This window comes from Phyllobates terribilis, unplaced genomic scaffold, assembly GCF_046119375.1.
Source record: "Phyllobates terribilis strain yellow unplaced genomic scaffold, ASM4611937v1 Scaffold_416__1_contigs__length_1633014, whole genome shotgun sequence".
NCBI lineage: Eukaryota > Metazoa > Chordata > Amphibia > Anura > Dendrobatidae > Phyllobates > Phyllobates terribilis.
The window spans coordinates 358,685-374,425 of NW_027363176.1; the positions used below are offsets into that span (position 1 = coordinate 358,685).

Sequence of the window (15,741 nt, forward strand, 5' to 3'; positions counted from 1 at the left end):
GCTGCTGCTGTGCACAGGTATATAAAGGCTCAGAGCCTATTATGACACGCGCAGCCAGCGTTCCATTGCCACATTCCATCTACTGCAGGCAGGATACCTGGCTGGCTGAATGTCGCTGAGAAGCTCACAGAGACCGCCATAAGCAACAGTTTAACAGAATGCCACAGACTAATCAACCAAACTTTTTGGGTTGGGTTCTCTTTTATAGTCTGCAGGCATTAAATGAAAGAAGTCAGTGTTCCAGCAGAAGGAGACAACGTTTCAGAAAAGGCATTGTAGCAAACCAAAAAAGAAATTTTAAGCGCAGCAGAGTAACCAGCGCACATACCTGTTAGCTCAGGTGAGTTTAAAAGGCTGCTGTTGATAACAAGGGCATTTGCTAAATAGATGGTGTGTGTGCAACAATATACTGAAAGGTCAATTATATTGTGCAGCTTATCTCACCACCTGTAGTTATTTAGGTGAAAGCTCCAAAATGCTTGCCTAATATGTCTGTTTATCCAAAAGGAAGTAAAAAGGGAGAGCTAGAAAGATAGCATTGCATCACATTACATGGCAATGCAATGCACAGTTGCTGAAGTTGAACCAAAATGAGCTTGTAATCTGGCTTCTGCAACTTTGAACATGAAAAATCCAATGAGGAGAAGAAAAGCAAAGCCAAAGAGTCCATCCCAAAATCCGACAAACAAGCAAAATGAACAAAAAACATTGAATTCAATTCTTTCTGATTTTAGAAACTGCATTAAAGAAGGGGTGCACCGGTCCTGGAGATACTGCAATACCAGGTCAATGCGTGGAGTGGACAGAGCAAGCTCTTTTTCCATCTCCCTGTTCTAAAAATCCATTTAATATATGGTCCCCAGATAGGGGACGTATCAGATATTAAACTGATAAGAACAGATACTACACTTGATCTTAGCCAAAAGGCCGAGAAGCGATAACCAGAATTGGTTTCAAACTACGGAGCCACCCAAGGATCCTGAAAAGTCCATTTGTGGAGATGAGCTCCTGGACTCCCGTTAAGAAGACATGTTGTCAACCTCTAGATCCCTTACATGCCTGCACTTTTCGGCTTGCTGCTGCTGCAATCCACGCGTTTTAGATCTGCATAACTCCACCTCTTTAAACACAGCACCTTCACCCCCTGCTGTTCCCACCCGCCTCAACACCGTTGGAAGGGAGGAGAACCAATTAAGGCGGGGGGTGGGGTGGAACGAGCAGCTGTCTACCCTTAGCAGGAGGGCTCCTGATTACATACCTCTCCTGCTGCTGCTGCTGCTGCTGGCTGTCCAGCAGCAGACTGAAGGTGGCTGCTGCTGTGCACAGGTATATAAAGGCTCAGAGCCTATTATGACACGCGCAGCCAGCGTTCCATTGCCACATTCCATCTACTGCAGGCAGGATACCTGGCTGGCTGAATGTCGCTGAGAAGCTCACAGAGACCGCCATAAGCAACAGTTTAACAGAATGCCACAGACTAATCAACCAAACTTTTTGGGTTGGGTTCTCTTTTATAGTCTGCAGGCATTAAATGAAAGAAGTCAGTGTTCCAGCAGAAGGAGACAACGTTTCAGAAAAGGCATTGTAGCAAACCAAAAAAGAAATTTTAAGCGCAGCAGAGTAACCAGCGCACATACCTGTTAGCTCAGGTGAGTTTAAAAGGCTGCTGTTGATAACAAGGGCATTTGCTAAATAGATGGTGTGTGTGCAACAATATACTGAAAGGTCAATTATATTGTGCAGCTTATCTCACCACCTGTAGTTATTTAGGTGAAAGCTCCAAAATGCTTGCCTAATATGTCTGTTTATCCAAAAGGAAGTAAAAAGGGAGAGCTAGAAAGATAGCATTGCATCACATTACATGGCAATGCAATGCACAGTTGCTGAAGTTGAACCAAAATGAGCTTGTAATCTGGCTTCTGCAACTTTGAACATGAAAAATCCAATGAGGAGAAGAAAAGCAAAGCCAAAGAGTCCATCCCAAAATCCGACAAACAAGCAAAATGAACCAAAAACATTGAATTCAATTCTTTCTGATTTTAGAAACTGCATTAAAGAAGGGGTGCACCGGTCCTGGAGATACTGCAATACCAGGTCAATGCGTGGAGTGGACAGAGCAAGCTCTTTTTCCATCTCCCTGTTCTAAAAATCCATTTAATATATGGTCCCCAGATAGGGGACGTATCAGATATTAAACTGATAAGAACAGATACTACACTTGATCTTAGCCAAAAGGCCGAGAAGCGATAACCAGAATTGGTTTCAAACTACGGAGCCACCCAAGGATCCTGAAAAGTCCATTTGTGGAGATGAGCTCCTGGACTCCCGTTAAGAAGACATGTTGTCAACCTCTAGATCCCTTACATGCCTGCACTTTTCGGCTTGCTGCTGCTGCAATCCACGCGTTTTAGATCTGCATAACTCCACCTCTTTAAACACAGCACCTTCACCCCCTGCTGTTCCCACCCGCCTCAACACCGTTGGAAGGGAGGAGAACCAATTAAGGCGGGGGGTGGGGTGGAACGAGCAGCTGTCTACCCTTAGCAGGAGGGCTCCTGATTACATACCTCTCCTGCTGCTGCTGCTGCTGCTGGCTGTCCAGCAGCAGACTGAAGGTGGCTGCTGCTGTGCACAGGTATATAAAGGCTCAGAGCCTATTATGACACGCGCAGCCAGCGTTCCATTGCCACATTCCATCTACTGCAGGCAGGATACCTGGCTGGCTGAATGTCGCTGAGAAGCTCACAGAGACCGCCATAAGCAACAGTTTAACAGAATGCCACAGACTAATCAACCAAACTTTTTGGGCTGGGTTCTCTTTTATAGTCTGCAGGCATTAAATGAAAGAAGTCAGTGTTCCAGCAGAAGGAGACAACGTTTCAGAAAAGGCATTGTAGCAAACCAAAAAAGAAATTTTAAGCGCAGCAGAGTAACCAGCGCACATACCTGTTAGCTCAGGTGAGTTTAAAAGGCTGCTGTTGATAACAAGGGCATTTGCTAAATAGATGGTGTGTGTGCAACAATATACTGAAAGGTCAATTATATTGTGCAGCTTATCTCACCACCTGTAGTTATTTAGGTGAAAGCTCCAAAATGCTTGCCTAATATGTCTGTTTATCCAAAAGGAAGTAAAAAGGGAGAGCTAGAAAGATAGCATTGCATCACATTACATGGCAATGCAATGCACAGTTGCTGAAGTTGAACCAAAATGAGCTTGTAATCTGGCTTCTGCAACTTTGAACATGAAAAATCCAATGAGGAGAAGAAAAGCAAAGCCAAAGAGTCCATCCCAAAATCCGACAAACAAGCAAAATGAACAAAAAACATTGAATTCAATTCTTTCTGATTTTAGAAACTGCATTAAAGAAGGGGTGCACCGGTCCTGGAGATACTGCAATACCAGGTCAATGCGTGGAGTGGACAGAGCAAGCTCTTTTTCCATCTCCCTGTTCTAAAAATCCATTTAATATATGGTCCCCAGATAGGGGACGTATCAGATATTAAACTGATAAGAACAGATACTACACTTGATCTTAGCCAAAAGGCCGAGAAGCGATAACCAGAATTGGTTTCAAACTACGGAGCCACCCAAGGATCCTGAAAAGTCCATTTGTGGAGATGAGCTCCTGGACTCCCGTTAAGAAGACATGTTGTCAACCTCTAGATCCCTTACATGCCTGCACTTTTCGGCTTGCTGCTGCTGCAATCCACGCGTTTTAGATCTGCATAACTCCACCTCTTTAAACACAGCACCTTCACCCCCTGCTGTTCCCACCCGCCTCAACACCGTTGGAAGGGAGGAGAACCAATTAAGGCGGGGGGTGGGGTGGAACGAGCAGCTGTCTACCCTTAGCAGGAGGGCTCCTGATTACATACCTCTCCTGCTGCTGCTGCTGCTGGCTGTCCAGCAGCAGACTGAAGGTGGCTGCTGCTGTGCACAGGTATATAAAGGCTCAGAGCCTATTATGACACGCGCAGCCAGCGTTCCATTGCCACATTCCATCTACTGCAGGCAGGATACCTGGCTGGCTGAATGTCGCTGAGAAGCTCACAGAGACCGCCATAAGCAACAGTTTAACAGAATGCCACAGACTAATCAACCAAACTTTTTGGGTTGGGTTCTCTTTTATAGTCTGCAGGCATTAAATGAAAGAAGTCAGTGTTCCAGCAGAAGGAGACAACGTTTCAGAAAAGGCATTGTAGCAAACCAAAAAAGAAATTTTAAGCGCAGCAGAGTAACCAGCGCACATACCTGTTAGCTCAGGTGAGTTTAAAAGGCTGCTGTTGATAACAAGGGCATTTGCTAAATAGATGGTGTGTGTGCAACAATATACTGAAAGGTCAATTATATTGTGCAGCTTATCTCACCACCTGTAGTTATTTAGGTGAAAGCTCCAAAATGCTTGCCTAATATGTCTGTTTATCCAAAAGGAAGTAAAAAGGGAGAGCTAGAAAGATAGCATTGCATCACATTACATGGCAATGCAATGCACAGTTGCTGAAGTTGAACCAAAATGAGCTTGTAATCTGGCTTCTGCAACTTTGAACATGAAAAATCCAATGAGGAGAAGAAAAGCAAAGCCAAAGAGTCCATCCCAAAATCCGACAAACAAGCAAAATGAACAAAAAACATTGAATTCAATTCTTTCTGATTTTAGAAACTGCATTAAAGAAGGGGTGCACCGGTCCTGGAGATACTGCAATACCAGGTCAATGCGTGGAGTGGACAGAGCAAGCTCTTTTTCCATCTCCCTGTTCTAAAAATCCATTTAATATATGGTCCCCAGATAGGGGACGTATCAGATATTAAACTGATAAGAACAGATACTACACTTGATCTTAGCCAAAAGGCCGAGAAGCGATAACCAGAATTGGTTTCAAACTACGGAGCCACCCAAGGATCCTGAAAAGTCCATTTGTGGAGATGAGCTCCTGGACTCCCGTTAAGAAGACATGTTGTCAACCTCTAGATCCCTTACATGCCTGCACTTTTCGGCTTGCTGCTGCTGCAATCCACGCGTTTTAGATCTGCATAACTCCACCTCTTTAAACACAGCACCTTCACCCCCTGCTGTTCCCACCCGCCTCAACACCGTTGGAAGGGAGGAGAACCAATTAAGGCGGGGGGTGGGGTGGAACGAGCAGCTGTCTACCCTTAGCAGGAGGGCTCCTGATTACATACCTCTCCTGCTGCTGCTGCTGCTGGCTGTCCAGCAGCAGACTGAAGGTGGCTGCTGCTGTGCACAGGTATATAAAGGCTCAGAGCCTATTATGACACGCGCAGCCAGCGTTCCATTGCCACATTCCATCTACTGCAGGCAGGATACCTGGCTGGCTGAATGTCGCTGAGAAGCTCACAGAGACCGCCATAAGCAACAGTTTAACAGAATGCCACAGACTAATCAACCAAACTTTTTGGGTTGGGTTCTCTTTTATAGTCTGCAGGCATTAAATGAAAGAAGTCAGTGTTCCAGCAGAAGGAGACAACGTTTCAGAAAAGGCATTGTAGCAAACCAAAAAAGAAATTTTAAGCGCAGCAGAGTAACCAGCGCACATACCTGTTAGCTCAGGTGAGTTTAAAAGGCTGCTGTTGATAACAAGGGCATTTGCTAAATAGATGGTGTGTGTGCAACAATATACTGAAAGGTCAATTATATTGTGCAGCTTATCTCACCACCTGTAGTTATTTAGGTGAAAGCTCCAAAATGCTTGCCTAATATGTCTGTTTATCCAAAAGGAAGTAAAAAGGGAGAGCTAGAAAGATAGCATTGCATCACATTACATGGCAATGCAATGCACAGTTGCTGAAGGTGAACCAAAATGAGCTTGTAATCTGGCTTGCAACTTTGAACATGAAAAATCCAATGAGGAGAAGAAAAGCAAAGCCAAAGAGTCCATCCCAAAATCCGACAAACAAGCAAAATGAACAAAAAACATTGAATTCAATTCTTTCTGATTTTAGAAACTGCATTAAAGAAGGGGTGCACCGGTCCTGGAGATACTGCAATACCAGGTCAATGCGTGGAGTGGACAGAGCAAGCTCTTTTTCCATCTCCCTGTTCTAAAAATCCATTTAATATATGGTCCCCAGATAGGGGACGTATCAGATATTAAACTGATAAGAACAGATTTTTTTTTTTTTAATTTGGCTATCCCCTGCAGAGGGATAAAACCGTTTATTAAAACTTTAACAAATTACAAGCATAATTACACAAATACCAAACGTTAAAAGACAAATGAAATTTACAAAACAAAAAAATACAAAGATTTTAAATAATTAGGTTCCATTGGTCAACAAGCCATTTTTTGGAAATATGTAAATTCTTCTTTTTGTCAATTAAATAATAAGTATACATTTTACATAAACATAAACTTAAAACATCATTCACTGATAAAACATCTTGTTTAAAAATAGCAATGTTGCGCGCTTTCCAGAGAGATGACTTGGCGCAGTTCACTGTCTTCCAAGCCATTGTGTACTGGTCCATTGTGGGGCATTCCATAAGTCCGTATAGCACAGTTTTATATGTAAAGTCCTTGAGGTCTGCCACCCTTTCCAGTAGGGGGAGCAGTCTTCTCCAGAAATCCTTTGCAAAATTACATGTCCATAATAGATGTTCCACCGTTTCCTCGTCTTGGCATCCGGCTCTTGGGCAGATGGCAGACCTCACAAATCCTCTTCTGTATTGGAATGCCCGGCAAGGAAGACAGCGGTGCATGCAACTCCAAGCCAGATCTCTCTGTTCATTAAAAAGATAAAAAACGTTAATCATTTTCCAGATAGACATAGATTTGTCATCATCATATCTGTCAACATTACATATTTCCTCACTTTTACGTATTTCTTTAATTAGTTTCTTACTATTTCTTAATTCCTCTATTTTCTTAGTCCCTAAATTAAAATCGGACACTATTTTCCTTAAAATCTCATAATGCGTCAACAAATTAAAAGCATGGGGCACAGATATATTAACTTCATACCATCCAAACTTTCTCATAAAAAATCCTGTATTAAAACGCATAAAAAAGGACCAATAGTGATTCTTAAAAAGGGCATTAAAACAGTAAACGAACAGATGGATTAAAAGAAACCTATTAAAATCTGGAAAATCTTTACCACCTTTTACTTTTGATTTCATCACGATTTCTCTTTTCAGCTTTTCCATTTTTGAGTTCCAAAAGAAGGTAAAACAGGTTTTGGTTATCTTTTTTAAAACATTCACAGGCGGGGGGAAAACCATGCTAAGATACAATTAAAGAGGTAAAATCCCCATCTTTAAAACCAATACTTTACCCTCCATTGTAAGTCTCCTCATGTTCCACATACATATTTTCGTATTTACTTTCTGTGTAACTGTTTCCCAACTATTATAACCATCATTATTTTCAGTGAATGATATACCTAAAATGGAAATGGATTCGGAGACATTAATTGGTACATCACGTAAAATCATCCCCCCAACACTTAAAATGTTACACTTATTAAAATTGATTTTAAAACCAGAAGCTAGACAAAAGGATTGCACTTGATGGAGAGTGGCCGTAAGTGATGGTGCATCTGTACACAAGACCGCCACGTCATCCATGTAGCCTACAACCTTGGCCTCCAAACCACCGCTTCCAGGCAGAGGGACACCGCATATCTGTTTATTTTGGCGTATTGCACATAACATTGGTTCCAGTGCACAGATAAACAGTAGGGGGGACAGAGGGCATCCCTGTTTCACCCCTGACCGTAAAAATACCTCTTGTGTCTTAAAACCATTCACTAAAATCTTACTTGTACAATCCTTGTAAAATGCTTTAAGCGATAGTAAAAACCCTTCTGGTATGCCCATTTTCTCTAAAACTTTAAAAAGATAAAAGTGTGAGACACGGTCAAATGCTTTTTCAAAATCAATAGATAAAATCGCCATTTTCCCCTTTCTGTCTTTCACATCCTCAATACAGTCTTTCACTAAATTCAGATTGTCCCATATACTGCGCCCCGGCACCCCACACACTTGATTAGAATGAATAACTTTGCTGATGACTTCTTTTAGACGATTTGCACAAATTTTAGCCATTATTTTATAGTCACAATTTAAAAGTGTTATTGGTCTCCAGTTTTCTAATTTTGATTTATCGCCTTTTTTGTATAGGAGGGAGACTTCACCTTTCTTCCAGGAATTTAATAAAACCTTATTATTAAAAACCTCAGTAAACAAATAAAACAAATCATCTTTTAAAATATCATAAAAACATACATAAAATTCTATTGGGATGCCATCAGGACCAGGGACCTTTCCAGTTTTAAAACTTTTAATAGTTTTTAACATTTCTTGTTCCGTTAAAACTTGGGATAAAAACTCTTGGGATGCGGGATCTAAAACAGCTGTTAGTCCTTGCAGCGAATCATCCATTAATTTATTATCTATATTTTTTCCATTAAAAAGATTAGAAAAAAAAACCTCAACTTTACCCAGCATATTTTTTATATTATTCTCACCATCTATATGGTCAATTATCACTTTTTCTTTTTTATTTTTCCTAAAAAAATATCTGGAACACTTTTCATTTTCTTCTATATGTTGTACTCTAGAACGAAAAATTATCTCTTTTCCTTTTTGTTCTAGCCATTTTGAAATCTCTTCTTTTAAGTTTGAAATATCAAGTTGTACATCTATCCCATTGTCTCTGAGCTTAAATAATGTTTGTAGGCGGGTATTTAAAATTCTATATTCTTCATATTTTTCTTTGGCTCTACATATACTCTTTTTAATAAAAAAGTCTTTTATTTTTACTTTCATTCTATCCCACCATACACTCATAGTCTCATTTGTTTTTTTCCCTTTTCTACATTTCCTATAAAACTCAATAAAATCTGATAAAATCTGCGGGTCGGTTAAAAGGGATACGTTCATTTTCCAGCTTTTCTTACCACATTTTTTGTTGTCATTTACTTTTATGGTAAAGGATAAAAGTTTATGGTCTGAAAAATATATTAGTTAAAACTTCACATTTGGCAGGTATTGTTTTATCTGAACCAAAAATAAAATCAATCCTAGAGCTACAATTAGCATTGCTCCAAGTGAAACCGGCGTCCTCTGTGCTGTCATTATGACACTCTTTATATATGTCTATCAATTTAGCATCTTTGACTATATCATGTAGCATACCTGAGGTTTTATCGTAGTTCCTGCTTACAGAGCTGGAGCGCCGGTTTTCACCTTTTAAAACACAATTAAAATCCCCTGCTAAGATAAAAGGTACAGAGTTATTAATAAATAATGGTAAAAGATCAAGCATTTCGGCTCTTTCATTTTTCTCTGGGGATCCATAAAAATTTAAAAACTGCCATCTAATACCATCAATAAAAGCTTTCACTAATAAAATACGACCTGGTAAAATTTCCTGAATAAAATCAATTAAAACGTTCCCTTTAAAAAGTATGGCTACACCCGCTGATCCTGCAGCATTCGATCCGGACCAGACAGATGGCCCACACTTCCACTCATCTTTATATTTTTGATATGACATTTCATGTGGGATATTACATTCTTGCAGAAAAAATACAGATGCAGTAAAACATGTAAAAAAATTAAAAAGAGCAGTTCTTCTCGTGTTAGATTTTATGCCTCTCACGTTGAGGGAAATACCTTTGAGTTCAGCCATCATTAGAAAATGTAGAAATTTTAATTAGGTAACTAAGAGCAACGGATTTACCTGTCCGATGAACCTGATCAGACCACTGGGCTTGCGCCTCCCTCCTCATCTGATAGTATCGTCACGAGAGTCTCCGTGGAGGAGGAAAGATTACCACATTTATATAAACCCGACGCTACACTGGCATAGCTCGGAGGGCTGGCTGGCAGAACCCGCTGGGTCTCCATTGGCTGGCCATGCAGTTCCTCATCAGGTGGGTCCCCGAGGGGTTCCGCCGCCCCTGTTTGACCTGTAGAAGGTCGTCCTATAGGAGGAGGTTGCGCACAAGGCAGAGCCTCTGACTCTTCAGAGGCAGCAAGATCCCGGTCCCCACCTGTAGCAGCGGAGACCGAAACCCCTGAGGGTCCAGCGTCCACGTCCCCTTCTGGAGAAGTGTCCATCTGTTCACCTCCTGCTGCCTCCTCCGAACCACCCTTTTTCTTTTTCTTAGGACCCACCTTTATCCACTCAGCGCCCTCAGCACTAGGAGACCCAGACTGGGCATGGGCTTCTGTGTCGGCCTTTTGCCGGTCCCTTTTGACCTTACCAGTAGTGCCCTTCTGCTCCTTCTCAGCCCTCCTTTTGGACTCCCGCAGGTCCTGCAGCCAGGTTTTGGGATTTGGTATTTTACCTGTCATAGACTCTGGAGACACTTCACTATTTGGTACGCCCTTATTGTCTCCAGAGGCTCCAGGTTGTTGTTCCTCCTCCTGAGGGGTGGTCTGATCTTTTGGTCCTTGGTCGGACGTCTTGGACTTCCCCTTTTGCTCATCTTCCCGAAATCTGTGAGGACAAGAAAAATAAAAGTGACCTGGAGTCTGGCAAAAACTGCATTTCTTTTCCTTAGGGCATTCTTTTGTCTCATGTTCTTCACTAGCACAATTTCTACATGATACATGACAGTTTTCTTTTGAATGACCATAGCGCCCACAATTTCTGCAATATACTGGCATCCCAGAAAAGAAGAAATCCCCATTTGTTTGCCCAATTTTGAAGCGGGCAGGGGGGAGCCGTATACCACCTGGTGTATTTGGATCTCTTGTACACTTCACAAGGAATTTCCACTTAGATGTCCATATGTTATATTCGTTTAATATCTTCCCAATACATTTAACACTTTTAAAATAAATTGCTAGAAATGACATTACTTCTGGAGCAGAAACAAAGGGCGAAAATATTTTTACAATAACCAGTCTTACCTCATCCAGGACGTGCTCAACAATTTGTATCCCTTTCAAAACAGGACTATTTTCAACTTTTTTTAACTTTTCTAGTACATCTCTAAAAATACCTTCTCCGGTGAATGTGATGTCATAGTCACCTCTTCTGGGATAATCCTGGATGGAGAGAATTTCATTCCTTTGTACGCCAAGAAGGTTCCTGAGCACGTCCTGGACTACATACCCTAATTTCCTCATATCCGAGCCACCCGCCGTGAAGTGAACTCGGATAGAGTTTTTTAGCCTCGCATAAAGAGGCACGAGGTTAGGGTCAACCTCCATGGAAAAACGCAACAAGGTTGCAAATTGCACCCGCTTGCAATCTGCGCTCCCAGTGTTCTTGCAGCGAAAAACACCTGGAAGCTGGGGGATCGCAACTCGTTACCCTGGGACTAAGCCCTCTCCCTAATAGCAGCAAGCAGGTTAAGTCCACCAAAGTGGACGATCCTGCCAGGCCAAGGAGAGGGGTACCCGAGTGCCCTTCAACCACAATCTCCTGCAATAAAGCACTTGATCGTAGCCAAAAGGCCGAGAAGCGATAACCAGAATTGGTTTCAAACTACGGAGCCACCCAAGGATCCTGAAAAGTCCATTTGTGGAGATGAGCTCCTGGACTCCCGTTAAGAAGACATGTTGTCAACCTCTAGATCCCTTACATGCCTGCACTTTTCGGCTTGCTGCTGCTGCAATCCACGCGTTTTAGATCTGCATAACTCCACCTCTTTAAACACAGCACCTTCACCCCCTGCTGTTCCCACCCGCCTCAACACCGTTGGAAGGGAGGAGAACCAATTAAGGCGGGGGGTGGGGTGGAACGAGCAGCTGTCTACCCTTAGCAGGAGGCCTCCTGATTACATACCTCTCCTGCTGCTGCTGCTGCTGGCTGTCCAGCAGCAGACTGAAGGTGGCTGCTGCTGTGCACAGGTATATAAAGGCTCAGAGCCTATTATGACACGCGCAGCCAGCGTTCCATTGCCACATTCCATCTACTGCAGGCAGGATACCTGGCTGGCTGAATGTCGCTGAGAAGCTCACAGAGACCGCCATAAGCAACAGTTTAACAGAATGCCACAGACTAATCAACCAAACTTTTTGGGTTGGGTTCTCTTTTATAGTCTGCAGGCATTAAATGAAAGAAGTCAGTGTTCCAGCAGAAGGAGACAACGTTTCAGAAAAGGCATTGTAGCAAACCAAAAAAGAAATTTTAAGCGCAGCAGAGTAACCAGCGCACATACCTGTTAGCTCAGGTGAGTTTAAAAGGCTGCTGTTGATAACAAGGGCATTTGCTAAATAGATGGTGTGTGTGCAACAATATACTGAAAGGTCAATTATATTGTGCAGCTTATCTCACCACCTGTAGTTATTTAGGTGAAAGCTCCAAAATGCTTGCCTAATATGTCTGTTTATCCAAAAGGAAGTAAAAAGGGAGAGCTAGAAAGATAGCATTGCATCACATTACATGGCAATGCAATGCACAGTTGCTGAAGTTGAACCAAAATGAGCTTGTAATCTGGCTTCTGCAACTTTGAACATGAAAAATCCAATGAGGAGAAGAAAAGCAAAGCCAAAGAGTCCATCCCAAAATCCGACAAACAAGCAAAATGAACAAAAAACATTGAATTCAATTCTTTCTGATTTTAGAAACTGCATTAAAGAAGGGGTGCACCGGTCCTGGAGATACTGCAATACCAGGTCAATGCGTGGAGTGGACAGAGCAAGCTCTTTTTCCATCTCCCTGTTCTAAAAATCCATTTAATATATGGTCCCCAGATAGGGGACGTATCAGATATTAAACTGATAAGAACAGATACTACACTTGATCTTAGCCAAAAGGCCGAGAAGCGATAACCAGAATTGGTTTCAAACTACGGAGCCACCCAAGGATCCTGAAAAGTCCATTTGTGGAGATGAGCTCCTGGACTCCCGTTAAGAAGACATGTTGTCAACCTCTAGATCCCTTACATGCCTGCACTTTTCGGCTTGCTGCTGCTGCAATCCACGCGTTTTAGATCTGCATAACTCCACCTCTTTAAACACAGCACCTTCACCCCCTGCTGTTCCCACCCGCCTCAACACCGTTGGAAGGGAGGAGAACCAATTAAGGCGGGGGGTGGGGTGGAACGAGCAGCTGTCTACCCTTAGCAGGAGGGCTCCTGATTACATACCTCTCCTGCTGCTGCTGCTGCTGGCTGTCCAGCAGCAGACTGAAGGTGGCCTCTGCTGTGCACAGGTATATAAAGGCTCAGAGCCTATTATGACACGCGCAGCCAGCGTTCCATTGCCACATTCCATCTACTGCAGGCAGGATACCTGGCTGGCTGAATGTCGCTGAGAAGCTCACAGAGACCGCCATAAGCAACAGTTTAACAGAATGCCACAGACTAATCAACCAAACTTTTTGGGTTGGGTTCTCTTTTATAGTCTGCAGGCATTAAATGAAAGAAGTCAGTGTTCCAGCAGAAGGAGACAACGTTTCAGAAAAGGCATTGTAGCAAACCAAAAAAGAAATTTTAAGCGCAGCAGAGTAACCAGCGCACATACCTGTTAGCTCAGGTGAGTTTAAAAGGCTGCTGTTGATAACAAGGGCATTTGCTAAATAGATGGTGTGTGTGCAACAATATACTGAAAGGTCAATTATATTGTGCAGCTTATCTCACCACCTGTAGTTATTTAGGTGAAAGCTCCAAAATGCTTGCCTAATATGTCTGTTTATCCAAAAGGAAGTAAAAAGGGAGAGCTAGAAAGATAGCATTGCATCACATTACATGGCAATGCAATGCACAGTTGCTGAAGTTGAACCAAAATGAGCTTGTAATCTGGCTTCTGCAACTTTGAACATGAAAAATCCATTGAGGAGAAGAAAAGCAAAGCCAAAGAGTCCATCCCAAAATCCGACAAACAAGCAAAATGAACAAAAAACATTGAATTCAATTCTTTCTGATTTTAGAAACTGCATTAAAGAAGGGGTGCACCGGTCCTGGAGATACTGCAATACCAGGTCAATGCGTGGAGTGGACAGAGCAAGCTCTTTTTCCATCTCCCTGTTCTAAAAATCCATTTAATATATGGTCCCCAGATAGGGGACGTATCAGATATTAAACTGATAAGAACAGATACTACACTTGATCTTAGCCAAAAGGCCGAGAAGCGATAACCAGAATTGGTTTCAAACTACGGAGCCACCCAAGGATCCTGAAAAGTCCATTTGTGGAGATGAGCTCCTGGACTCCCGTTAAGAAGACATGTTGTCAACCTCTAGATCCCTTACATGCCTGCACTTTTCGGCTTGCTGCTGCTGCAATCCACGCGTTTTAGATCTGCATAACTCCACCTCTTTAAACACAGCACCTTCACCCCCTGCTGTTCCCACCCGCCTCAACACCGTTGGAAGGGAGGAGAACCAATTAAGGCGGGGGGTGGGGTGGAACGAGCAGCTGTCTACCCTTAGCAGGAGGGCTCCTGATTACATACCTCTCCTGCTGCTGCTGCTGCTGGCTGTCCAGCAGCAGACTGAAGGTGGCTGCTGCTGTGCACAGGTATATAAAGGCTCAGAGCCTATTATGACACGCGCAGCCAGCGTTCCATTGCCACATTCCATCTACTGCAGGCAGGATACCTGGCTGGCTGAATGTCGCTGAGAAGCTCACAGAGACCGCCATAAGCAACAGTTTAACAGAATGCCACAGACTAATCAACCAAACTTTTTGGGTTGGGTTCTCTTTTATAGTCTGCAGGCATTAAATGAAAGAAGTCAGTGTTCCAGCAGAAGGAGACAACGTTTCAGAAAAGGCATTGTAGCAAACCAAAAAATAAATTTTAAGCGCAGCAGAGTAACCAGCGCACATACCTGTTAGCTCAGGTGAGTTTAAAAGGCTGCTGTTGATAACAAGGGCATTTGCTAAATAGATGGTGTGTGTGCAACAATATACTGAAAGGTCAATTATATTGTGCAGCTTATCTCACCACCTGTAGTTATTTAGGTGAAAGCTCCAAAATGCTTGCCTAATATGTCTGTTTATCCAAAAGGAAGTAAAAAGGGAGAGCTAGAAAGATAGCATTGCATCACATTACGTGGCAATGCAATGCACAGTTGCTGAAGTTGAACCAAAATGAGCTTGTAATCTGGCTTCTGCAACTTTGAACATGAAAAATCCAATGAGGAGAAGAAAAGCAAAGCCAAAGAGTCCATCCCAAAATCCGACAAACAAGCAAAATGAACAAAAAACATTGAATTCAATTCTTTCTGATTTTAGAAACTGCATTAAAGAAGGGGTGCACCGGTCCTGGAGATACTGCAATACCAGGTCAATGCGTGGAGTGGACAGAGCAAGCTCTTTTTCCATCTCCCTGTTCTAAAAATCCATTTAATATATGGTCCCCAGATAGGGGACGTATCAGATATTAAACTGATAAGAACAGATACTACACTTGATCTTAGCCAAAAGGCCGAGAAGCGATAACCAGAATTGGTTTCAAACTACGGAGCCACCCAAGGATCCTGAAAAGTCCATTTGTGGAGATGAGCTCCTGGACTCCCGTTAAGAAGACATGTTGTCAACCTCTAGATCCCTTACATGCCTGCACTTTTCGGCTTGCTGCTGCTGCAATCCACGCGTTTTAGATCTGCATAACTCCACCTCTTTAAACACAGCACCTTCACCCCCTGCTGTTCCCACCCGCCTCAACACCGTTGGAAGGGAGGAGAACCAATTAAGGCGGGGGGTGGGGTGGAACGAGCAGCTGTCTACCCTTAGCAGGAGGGCTCCTGATTACATACCTCTCCTGCTGCTGCTGCTGCTGGCTGTCCAGCAGCAGACTGAAGGTGGCTGCTGCTGTG

At 42.9% G+C, this 15,741-nt stretch overlaps 8 non-coding genes across 8 annotated transcripts; all 8 read right to left on the reverse strand.

Annotated features, from left to right (window-relative positions):
• Window positions 1-748: 748 nt before the first annotated feature.
• Window positions 749-939, reverse strand: LOC141227412 (U2 spliceosomal RNA). Its single transcript, XR_012294407.1, has one exon. It is a non-coding gene; the product is annotated as a U2 spliceosomal RNA (small nuclear RNA).
• Window positions 940-2,057: 1,118 nt separating this feature from the next.
• Window positions 2,058-2,248, reverse strand: LOC141227413 (U2 spliceosomal RNA). The gene has a single exon (XR_012294408.1). It is a non-coding gene; the product is annotated as a U2 spliceosomal RNA (small nuclear RNA).
• Window positions 2,249-3,366: 1,118 nt separating this feature from the next.
• On the reverse strand, window positions 3,367-3,557 carry LOC141227414 (U2 spliceosomal RNA). Its single transcript, XR_012294409.1, has one exon. It is a non-coding gene; the product is annotated as a U2 spliceosomal RNA (small nuclear RNA).
• A 1,115-nt stretch (window positions 3,558-4,672) lies between these two features.
• Window positions 4,673-4,863, reverse strand: LOC141227415 (U2 spliceosomal RNA). The gene has a single exon (XR_012294410.1). It is a non-coding gene; the product is annotated as a U2 spliceosomal RNA (small nuclear RNA).
• A 1,113-nt stretch (window positions 4,864-5,976) lies between these two features.
• On the reverse strand, window positions 5,977-6,168 carry LOC141227203 (U2 spliceosomal RNA). The gene has a single exon (XR_012294296.1). It is a non-coding gene; the product is annotated as a U2 spliceosomal RNA (small nuclear RNA).
• Window positions 6,169-12,559: 6,391 nt separating this feature from the next.
• On the reverse strand, window positions 12,560-12,750 carry LOC141227416 (U2 spliceosomal RNA). Its single transcript, XR_012294411.1, has one exon. It is a non-coding gene; the product is annotated as a U2 spliceosomal RNA (small nuclear RNA).
• Window positions 12,751-13,865: 1,115 nt separating this feature from the next.
• Window positions 13,866-14,056, reverse strand: LOC141227417 (U2 spliceosomal RNA). Its single transcript, XR_012294412.1, has one exon. It is a non-coding gene; the product is annotated as a U2 spliceosomal RNA (small nuclear RNA).
• A 1,115-nt stretch (window positions 14,057-15,171) lies between these two features.
• Window positions 15,172-15,362, reverse strand: LOC141227418 (U2 spliceosomal RNA). Its single transcript, XR_012294413.1, has one exon. It is a non-coding gene; the product is annotated as a U2 spliceosomal RNA (small nuclear RNA).
• Between the last annotated feature and the right edge of the window lie 379 nt (window positions 15,363-15,741).